A 9,628-nucleotide genomic window follows, 5' to 3' on the forward strand; every position below is an offset into this window, starting at 1 on the left:
CTTGAAAGCTCTCAGAGCAGGATATTATTGGCCAACCATGGTAAGTGATTCTCAAGCATATGTTAAAAAGTGCGACAAGTGCCAGAAATTCGCCCCAGTGATCAACCAACCCTCTAATGACTTACAGCCAATCATCAACCCCATACCATTCGCCCAGTGGGGAATGGATATTCTGGGACCATTCACAGCAGCAAGCGGGGGAAGAAAATTTCTGATCGTGGCAGTTGACTATTTTACTAAGTGGATCGAGGCAGAGCCCACTAAAAGCATAACAGCCAAGCGGATGAAGGATTTCATCTGGAAGAACATTGTGACAAGGTTCGGCATCCCAGAAAGTTTGGTCTTCGATCATGGAACACAGTTCGACTGCACTCCTGTAAAGGATTATTGCGCTGAACTAAGAATAAAATTCGCATACGCATCTGTGTGCCATCCCCAGAGCAATGGTCAGGCAGAGGCAGCAAATAAACAAATCCTGGGAGCACTGCGAAAGAAGGTAGAAGATTTTAAGGGTGCATGGGCCGACCTTATTCCAGAGATCTTATGGTCCAACAGGACCACTGAAAAAGAAGCAACAGGAGAAAGTCCTTACAAACTAGCTTTTGGGGCTGAGGCGGTCCTGCCTGTCGAAGTGGGTCTACCTAGCTTTAGAGTGCAGTACTATGAGGAAGGCACTAATGAGCAGCGTATGAGGGAAGCATTAGATCTCTTACCAGAAGTCAGGCTGCAAGCAGAACTCAAGTTGGCAGCAAACAAAGAAAAAATGAGCAGGGCATACAACAAGAGGGTAAAGCACAGACCTATGCAAGTGGGGGATCTGGTCCTCAGAAGAACAGCTGCCACTGGAAAGGGAAAGGCAGAAGGAAAATTCTCTGCCAATTGGGAAGGACCTTACCAGATCACAAAAGAGGTAGCCCCAGGCTCATACCATCTAATGACGATGGAAGGAAGAGAATTGAAGAATAGCTGGAATGCCAACATGCTAAAGAAATACTATGTATAGACACAAGAAGTTAATACTATAACAAGGCAATAGAAGCCAGAGTAGTTCTTCACTTTTGTAATTTTCCACGCTTACAAGCATAATAAAAATTGGCCCAGCTACCTTCGATAAGAAGAAAGTGCGTCAGGTCTCTTGGAAAAGTAAAAGGTGAACGGCTAAAACTCGTAAAAAAAAAAGGGGGGGAAACGCTACCCACGAATAACTTGGTCTGATCAACCAAGTTATTGGGTAAGTTTTTTCTCAACGAGATTTAAGCAAAAACGTTTCTCGAGCTTTGTCCTGGCCAAAGCCAGGACAATTCAATAATACGCAGCCAAAGTAGGCTGGAATAAATATGAAGATACTTTTTGAGCTTTGTCCTGGCCAAAGCCAGGACAATTCAATAATACGCAGCCAAAGTAGGCTGGAATAAATATGAAGATACCTTTTGAGCTTTGTCCTGGCCAAAGCCAGGACAATTCAATCATACTCAGCCCAAAGTAGGCTGAAGTAAATACAAAAACACTTCTCGAGTTTTGTCCTGGCCAAAGCCAGGACAATTCAATAAGGCTCAGCCAAAATAGGCTGAAGCAAATGCGAAAACACTTCTCGGTTTTTGTCCCGGCCAAAGCCAGGACAACTCAACAATACACAGTCCAAAACAGGTCGAGGCGAATATAGAAATACTTTTTGAATTTTGCCCTGGCCAAAGCCAGGACAATCAAGCATGCAAAGTGGGCCAAATGGAAATATGGGGGAAACAAAACAATAAAAAAAAAATTGCAAGCAAAAAGCAACAAGGTAAAAGGCAGCATAAGCACGACGAGTTAACAAACAACGGGACCGGCGGCTATACCTCAAAAACTTATGCAATGTACAGCCCTACAAAAATGGCCACTGTTGATCAAAACTAAAAACGATAAATATTATCCCCAGAAACAAATTCTTACTCTCCACACAGGGAGGACAAAAACAAACCAGAAAAAATAAACTACGCATTGGCTGAGGTAGTGCAAGATGAACATGGGGACAGCCGCCTGTGCCATTATTGCCCAACATCATCTTCAGCATCAGACAGAGGCAATTCCCCAGGGTGAACATTCTCAACACAATGATCAGGCACCCCATCATCTTCTGGCACCGCACCGCCCGCAGCTAGAGACGCTTGCTCGGCCTCCCTCTTCTTTCTCAAAAGCTCAACATGGAGCCCAGCCAACCAAGCAGCTTCGATTGGAGACCAGTCAAGATCAGGATGCTTCTCTTGCACTATTAGCGAAGCAGCCTTCCACCCGCCATCATAGCTCTGAGTGCGCAGAGCATACTGCTCATCTGACCGACGGAAGTCGCGAACGGCAGCCGCAAGCTGATCTTCGATGGAGTTCTGCAGTTGGGCCATCTCATTGTCATGAGACTGCTCAACAGAGAGAAAGTCTTGCTGGAGAGCCTCAATTTTCTGCTGTCCGGTGACCAGATCAATTTGGGCCTGAGAAAAGCTAGCCTGCAGCTGATCACGCTCTTCAGTAACAAGCTTCAATTGATCATTAGCCGAAGTAAGACAAGTCGAAGATAGCTCCAGATCAGCAGTGAGCTCCTCAATTCTCTTCTTTTGGGCCTCTATGTGAGCAACGTTGGCAGCAAGTCGTTTCTGGTAAACTATGAAGACTTCTGTCAACTCACGAACAGCGTTGCCACACTAAGAACACAGAAAAAGAGACAAGCATTATAAGTTGGTGCATAACAAAAGAAACGAACCAATGTACCAAAGGAGAAGAGAAGTAAACCAAGTATACCTCCATGACCTTCTGGCAGGCATTCGCCCCAGGAGTATACAAACGCTCTTTCGGCAGGTCGCTGGGCAACTACAGACCTCTTAACATCCTCAGGGCAAGCGTCCCGCCTTTCTCAGGGTAGTTCCCATATAAGCTTTCTGACTCGGACACATCCCAGCGCGGGACAAAAGTACGATCCAAAGCAGCAGGACCAGAGAAGATAGCAGCCAGCTCGGGGTCGGCCTGGGGACGAATGTCGAGAAATTCTTTCTCAACAAACTCCTTATGCCGACCCGTGATATGCAGGTCAAGATCATCAGCAGCCAGATCACTTCCTTGAAGCTCGTGCTCCAAAAACTGTCGAAGAGAGCTACCAGAAGTGTTGCTACGATGGGGATCAGCCGCAGAAGGGGAGGCTCGAAGTTGCTCAGCTCCGCTATCAAACCTAGGTTGTTTCCCAGGACGCTGAACAAAAGGCGGCTCCTCAGCTTCAATATCCACAGGCTCCGACGCAGAGCCCGAACAACCTGGCTGGTCACATACCTCACCAGCCACTTCCCCAAAATCATGGCCTGCATCCTCTGTCGGAGCTTCGAGCCCAGCCTCGAAATCGGCTCGGTCACGACGAGAGCCTGACAGAGCACCACGATGGGAAGCTCCGCGAGAGGTCTGCCCTCGACGAATAGGAGTGCTCGCAGAACCAGTGTTTGTAGAGGAAACCACTCGAGACACTCTGGGAACGATCCCAGAACCGCCACCCCGACCAGAACGGCGTGTAGAACTTCTCCTGCTGCCCTCTATTTGGTCAGCCAAAATTTGATACCCATTCGCAGCAGGATCGGGGGGAGCAGCGCAGATGAAAGAACCATCAGCCCGAACACCCAATTCCTCAAGATTCAAGAATTGACGACCTGAAACAAAAAAAAAAAAAAAAAAAAAAAAGTAAGTAAAAAAAAAAAAAAAAAAAAAAAAAAAAAAAAAACTCGCACAAAGAGAAAAGAAAACGTGAAGTGAAAAAGTAACACAGAACTAACCTTGAGGGTGAGTAGAACAAAGAAACATAGCGGACAGCACGTCATTCCGCAGAACATAACTTGAATGCGGAAGCCAAACACGAGGCAACCGCCCAACCTCTTTACCAGCAGCATTAAACTTGGGCTCAGACGAAAAATGCTCAAAAGCCCTCTCCTCCAAGACAGCACCATCCAAAATCTCGACTCCCTCTAGCCGAGTCCGAGGTCTAACAAAGCCCCGAGCAACAGGAAAGTCAGCAGGGACGGCGAGCCAGTAAAACCTATCCTTCCACTCCTTTTGGCCGGTAGGCATCCCATGGCAGGTCAATCTTCCACGATTGCAATAGATGGAAAACCAGCCAATCTTGTTCCCAGTACCGCTGTTGCGCAGATGATGGACTCGCTTACAGAGAGAAAGGGTCTCAGGAAACTCCAAAAACCGACAGACCCAAATATAGCTGATCAAAGTACGAACAGCGAAGGGATGGAGCTGAGCTAAGCAAACGTTGAAGGCACGAAGAATCTTCACCAGGGTAGGATCCAGAGGAAAGCGCAGACCAAAATCCAGACTATAGGCATAAACGCCTATGCACCCCTCTGGTGGATGAGTAATCCGAGCATCATCGTCTGGCACGATGAGTCGATAACCATCAGGCAGACCATAAAACTCCTTACCAACAACAGCGTGATTCTCTTTTCGCGCATCATCAGTCCACTTAGTGTTCAGCTTCGCGTGTAAGGGACCAAAAGCAGAGGCCTCAGAAAGGAAGGGCGTCGAATCCCCAGGAACGACATTCTCTTCCACGTAGTTCGGAAAAGGCCTCATCTCATTCACCTGGGCCAAAATATCCTCCCCACCAGCTTGCCCACCCACGGAAATAGTGACATGGTTGGCCATCATAGAACGAAAAATAGATTCCCGGCGTCTGTAAACACGCAAAGACAGTTCAGACTCATTAGCTCCAGCAAGCTGCTCAAAATCATCTAACCAGGCCTGTTCAGACAGAGGCTGAACATCAAGCCCTGGGGGGACATTGGACGGCGAATTTATCCTAACTATCCGCGACAGATAATCATGGCGCATCTCCCTAAGAGTTTGACGTAAAGAGGGGGACAGGTCGGCCGTAGAGTCAGGACACCCAGAATCACCCGCATCTGGGGGGGGGCGGCTCCTCCCCAGAGGATTCATCGTCAGAGGACAAAGGAATCACAACAGGCACAGAGCGAGACAAAACATCATGCATTGATTTGGTTCTGTGCTCAGCAGAAGCCCGAGTCTCCTCATCAGAAGATAAAGAGACAGAGGAGGGAGAAGAGGTAACATAGGAAGCAGAGGAAACGCTTTTAGCGCCCGAGCTACTAAGGTTTTGGCTATCAGATGCATCAGACATTATGAACTGAAAGTCACAGGACAAGGGAAAAGGGCACAAAAGTAAATAACAAAAAAAAAAAAAAAAAAAAAAAAAGAAAAAAAGGGGAAAAGCTACTCAACAATGGCGGAAGTTCAAAAACGACTTAACAATGGCGAAAAATACCAGAAATTGAAACCCCAAAGACACTAAAATCAAGCGAACAACAAACAAAGGTCGTGCAAAAGAATCGAAAAAACAGCAAAAAATAGAAACTTACCGGAAAAAGAAGATAGAGTTAGAATCAAAAGAAACACAGCAACGAAAACCTCCCTTCGCGAAATGGCGAACGAAAACACGAGGGGCAAATGACCACCACAAGCAACAAGAACACTAGCAATCGACCGGAAAAGTGACGGCAAACACAAAAATGTGCAAAAGATCGAATTTTGAGAAGACTTTTGCAAATAACAAGCAACGGAAAATGAGAGCACTCGAGTGTTTTTCTCAGAAACACCAAGGAGAGAGAAGGTAAGAAATGAAGATGAAGAAGGAAGGAAGTTACCTTTTCTCTTTAAAAGCCAAAGAAGAACGGCTAGGATGCGAGCAACGATACAGTTGCACAAGCAGGATGAAGGACACGTGTAGACCTCAATACAACCAAACTTAATCATGATGAAGGACGGTCCAGATTGAGCGACGATTCCAATTGACTCTTCGGATGGGCAACGCGTGGCACGAGGAAAAGCCGGTTAAAATCCCCAAAGATTTCTTACCATTCACCTCAAGGAAAGCCCGCCCAAAAAAAAAAAAAAAAAAAAAAAAAAAAAAAAAAAAAAAAAAAATAGATCTACTCTGGAGGGACTGGCAGGAAGAAAATACACAGCCAGGACAAAAGCAAAAAACCAACAAAACAAGCATTGCAGCCCCAAAGAGTCCAGATCAAGGACAGAAGAGCAGACCTAACTTAAAAGGTCAGCTCTACTCTTGAGGGACTAGTTGTACGGGGTCATATCCAGATCAAGGACAGAAGAGCAGACCTGACTTAAAAGGTCAGCTCTACTCTTTAGGGACTAGTTGTACGGGATCATATCCAGAGAGGGCAGAACATCAATGACAGAGCAAACCCTGACACCCAGGGCACACCCAAGTCAAAGAAAGACTCTAAACCCCAAGCCAAGTATATGCAGCCCAGGCAGATCAAACCTCCCCAGATCACGTGTAAAGACACAGAGCAGAGCTAGGCAAAGCTGCATCAGTCCAAGAAGGGACCTGCAGGCTAAACGACAACGACAAGGAATAAAGTACATCGCCGTCATACACGTGGCGGCATCTGAGTAGGCCAAAGTACAGAATAGTACGCCTATAAATAGCACCCACATCATTCATGATGGGACAGATTCTTACACACGGTACTTGCTCCACCTTCTCTCTATATTCCCTCTCTAAAGACTTCTTATCTATTTGCTGACTTAGGCATCGGAGGGGGTTTCCTCGGTTAAACCCCCGAGGTTAGCTCACGTTTGCTCTGCTTGACAGGGCCAAGGCACTCCGGAACGTCCTCCCAGTTCCACACCCGGAACACAAGTATAGTTTGATGCTAGAACTAGAGCTTTCCGATTATGTATTGTTCCGCAATCGAGTTAAGTTTCATCTTGAGAGTGACGCAACTTTTTGCATGTTGATCAAATTCAAAGTTTGAGGTATCCGATTCATGTACAGGTATTGAGGTATCTCGTTCATGTCTTGTTCAACAGTTGAGTTTAGTTTCATGTGGAGAGTCACGATTCACGAAACCTTATTCAAAATAATTTTTTTGGCATTCAAGTTTAGTTTAATGCTATAGATCTGACTCGTAAGCCCAGCCTCAAGCATTGAGCTATCTGGTTCATGTATTTTCAGCACTCAAGTTTGGTTTCGTGTTGAGAGCCACAAACACTGTTCAACGTTCTCTTCGTGATTTTTTTTGTTATAATTTCTGGTATGATTTTGCTAACCCCTGACAAAAACTTCCTACTAATTCAGATCATAATTCCCAAGATTTGACAGCCATTCTTGTCTCCTTTGCTCTTAAATGGCTTTGATTCCCGTACATAATGCAAAGAAAGTAAGCAAATAGGTTGTTTCCAGACTTACTAGTTGATATCAGCCTCGAGATTGAGGTGTTGAACATATCAACCTCTTCCTTCTCCTCAGGCTGCAGTCCATAACCAGCAATTTCTTTCAAAACTTCTTCTGCTCTAAGAAATGATCCAGATCGACTATACATGTACATGAGAGAGTTATATGTTGTCAAGCTAGGAGTAAATTGACTCTCCTTCATGAAATCCAAAATTTCATTAACTTTTTTAACCATCTGTTGACAGCCATATATTGATACCATGGCATTCAAAGTAGTTATATCCATAGAGTAGCCTTTCCTCCTCAAATCCCAAAAAGCTCATTCTGTTCCTCTAAAAGGCCGGTTTTGCTATTGACAAGAACTAAAGTCTTGAGTAGGACGGGATGAAGTGTAATCTCACCAGTATACACATGTTCTGCAAGAGTGCACATACGTTCAATCTGCTTTCTATTAGCATAAGCATGTAGCAAACAAGAGTAGCTCAGCTCATTAGGCTTACACTGACCACTTTTCATTTCAGTTAGAACCTTTTCATACTCTTCCCAAATCCCACCTCGAGCTAAAGCAGCCAAAATGTTAGCAGTATGTGTTCAGGTTGTTCAAAAGAAACAGAAAATTTACTCTAGTGTGAGTAACATGTGGACAAAGCCCATGGGAGTATTTGGGAACAAATGATCAGGAAAAAATAATTCTTACTCTGTCTTAAGAGCAGACTATAAGCTTGCTTTACTGATTTACTCAGCCGGTAAATCTGCTACTCTCCTAATCCCAGCTTCATCCACAGCCACAAGATGCAGAGATCTTTCTGATGCACTATTATACTCTTAATTATTTTACTAAACTTCATGCTGAACAATCACACAGGACATGACTTCTACTGATAACCTAAGGATAGACCTTACTACTGTGAGTTTGTAAGGCACTATTATACTAAACTATATCATTATACTTCACGTTGAAACAACCACATTGGCCATGACTTCTACTGATGACCTAAGGATAGACCTTACTACTGTAAGGCTTGCTGTGTATTAGTTGTAAGCGTTGCAGGCTTTACAACAATGAAGGCCTCATTTTGTTACTTAAGCTAACCTTAGGTAGACCTGATTCATAGGATGTTTTCGTTTTATTGATACCAATAAAGTTTCCCATCAATAAGTTCTTGTCATTGGGCTTACCGTGGTGAAGTAGAGATAAGGTTAGCCTTGTCAGTTTGGCAATTCTACTATGACAAAGAATCAGGGCAGACCCACATTCGTGTATAGTTAACCAGGTTATAAAAGAAAGTAAGTGTGACAATTGCAAACTATACCCCAGGACATATAATGACAATCATTTCTCATTTAATTAACCTTTACTGCTTCTGTTAAAACGTTCTCCTTTCTTGTAAGTTCCTATTTCATTTTAAGTTTTTCCGTTGTTGTTTGTCATTTCCATTTTATACCACGAAAAGATAAAGAAGGGCACGTTGCTAAAATGACAAGATTGTTTGATTTGAACTTCGGCACAAAATTTCTCACTCCCTTGATAATTTGTACAACTATAGTCTATATGTTCTACAAAAATTCTATAGGAAGAAAAGTTTCTAGAAACTACAGATAAATAATTGCTGATTGGTTTGTTCTTGATAATCATTTGACAATGATGAGTGTCTGCATTTAGCTAAGGACGTGATCAATGCCTTCTCTTGTCTCTCCTTTTACTTGTTGAAATTGATCTTAGCACGATAAGGTGTATGCTATCGAATATTTCCATACTATTGATATTAATTATCGTACATTCTTTTGACTTGCAGATAACTCTTTGTTTGACAAACGGTGAAGCCGGACTTATTTGGGGAAGCACATGACGTTATCGACTTATACTATTTTAGTTGGTTCGTTGTTACATAGTAGTAGTTAATTAGCTATTAATCTTGTCATCTGCTGATTTTTAGATAATGTTTTGTTAAGTTCTTAAGACTATTAAACAATTATATATCACCTATGTAATGACTTACTCTATATGAGTTATTTATTTATAATATTATTTTTATCTTATAATTATTTATGATTCTAAATTTATATTCATGTATAAATATAATTATCAATATGCTTGATAGTGGCAACTTTTGACAAGCCATTAAAAAATTAAATTGTTGTATGATCTATTTTGTAGCGATTATAATCGCCGCTATAGACTGTCAATTTGGATTCGTTGATTTAACAAATGTATCAATTACTAAATTAATAGTATCACTTAAATTTGCAACAATAACTAACCTATAGTAGTGATTATAATCGATACGATAGGTATCTAATAGCGTTTATTGCACTCGCTACTATAACTACCAACAACATCGATTATTTTGCTGCTAAAAGTAATGTATTTGGTATATGAAATTAGGGAATTAT

Source organism: Spinacia oleracea, chromosome 2, assembly GCF_020520425.1.
Source record: "Spinacia oleracea cultivar Varoflay chromosome 2, BTI_SOV_V1, whole genome shotgun sequence".
Lineage (NCBI taxonomy): Eukaryota > Viridiplantae > Streptophyta > Magnoliopsida > Caryophyllales > Amaranthaceae > Spinacia > Spinacia oleracea.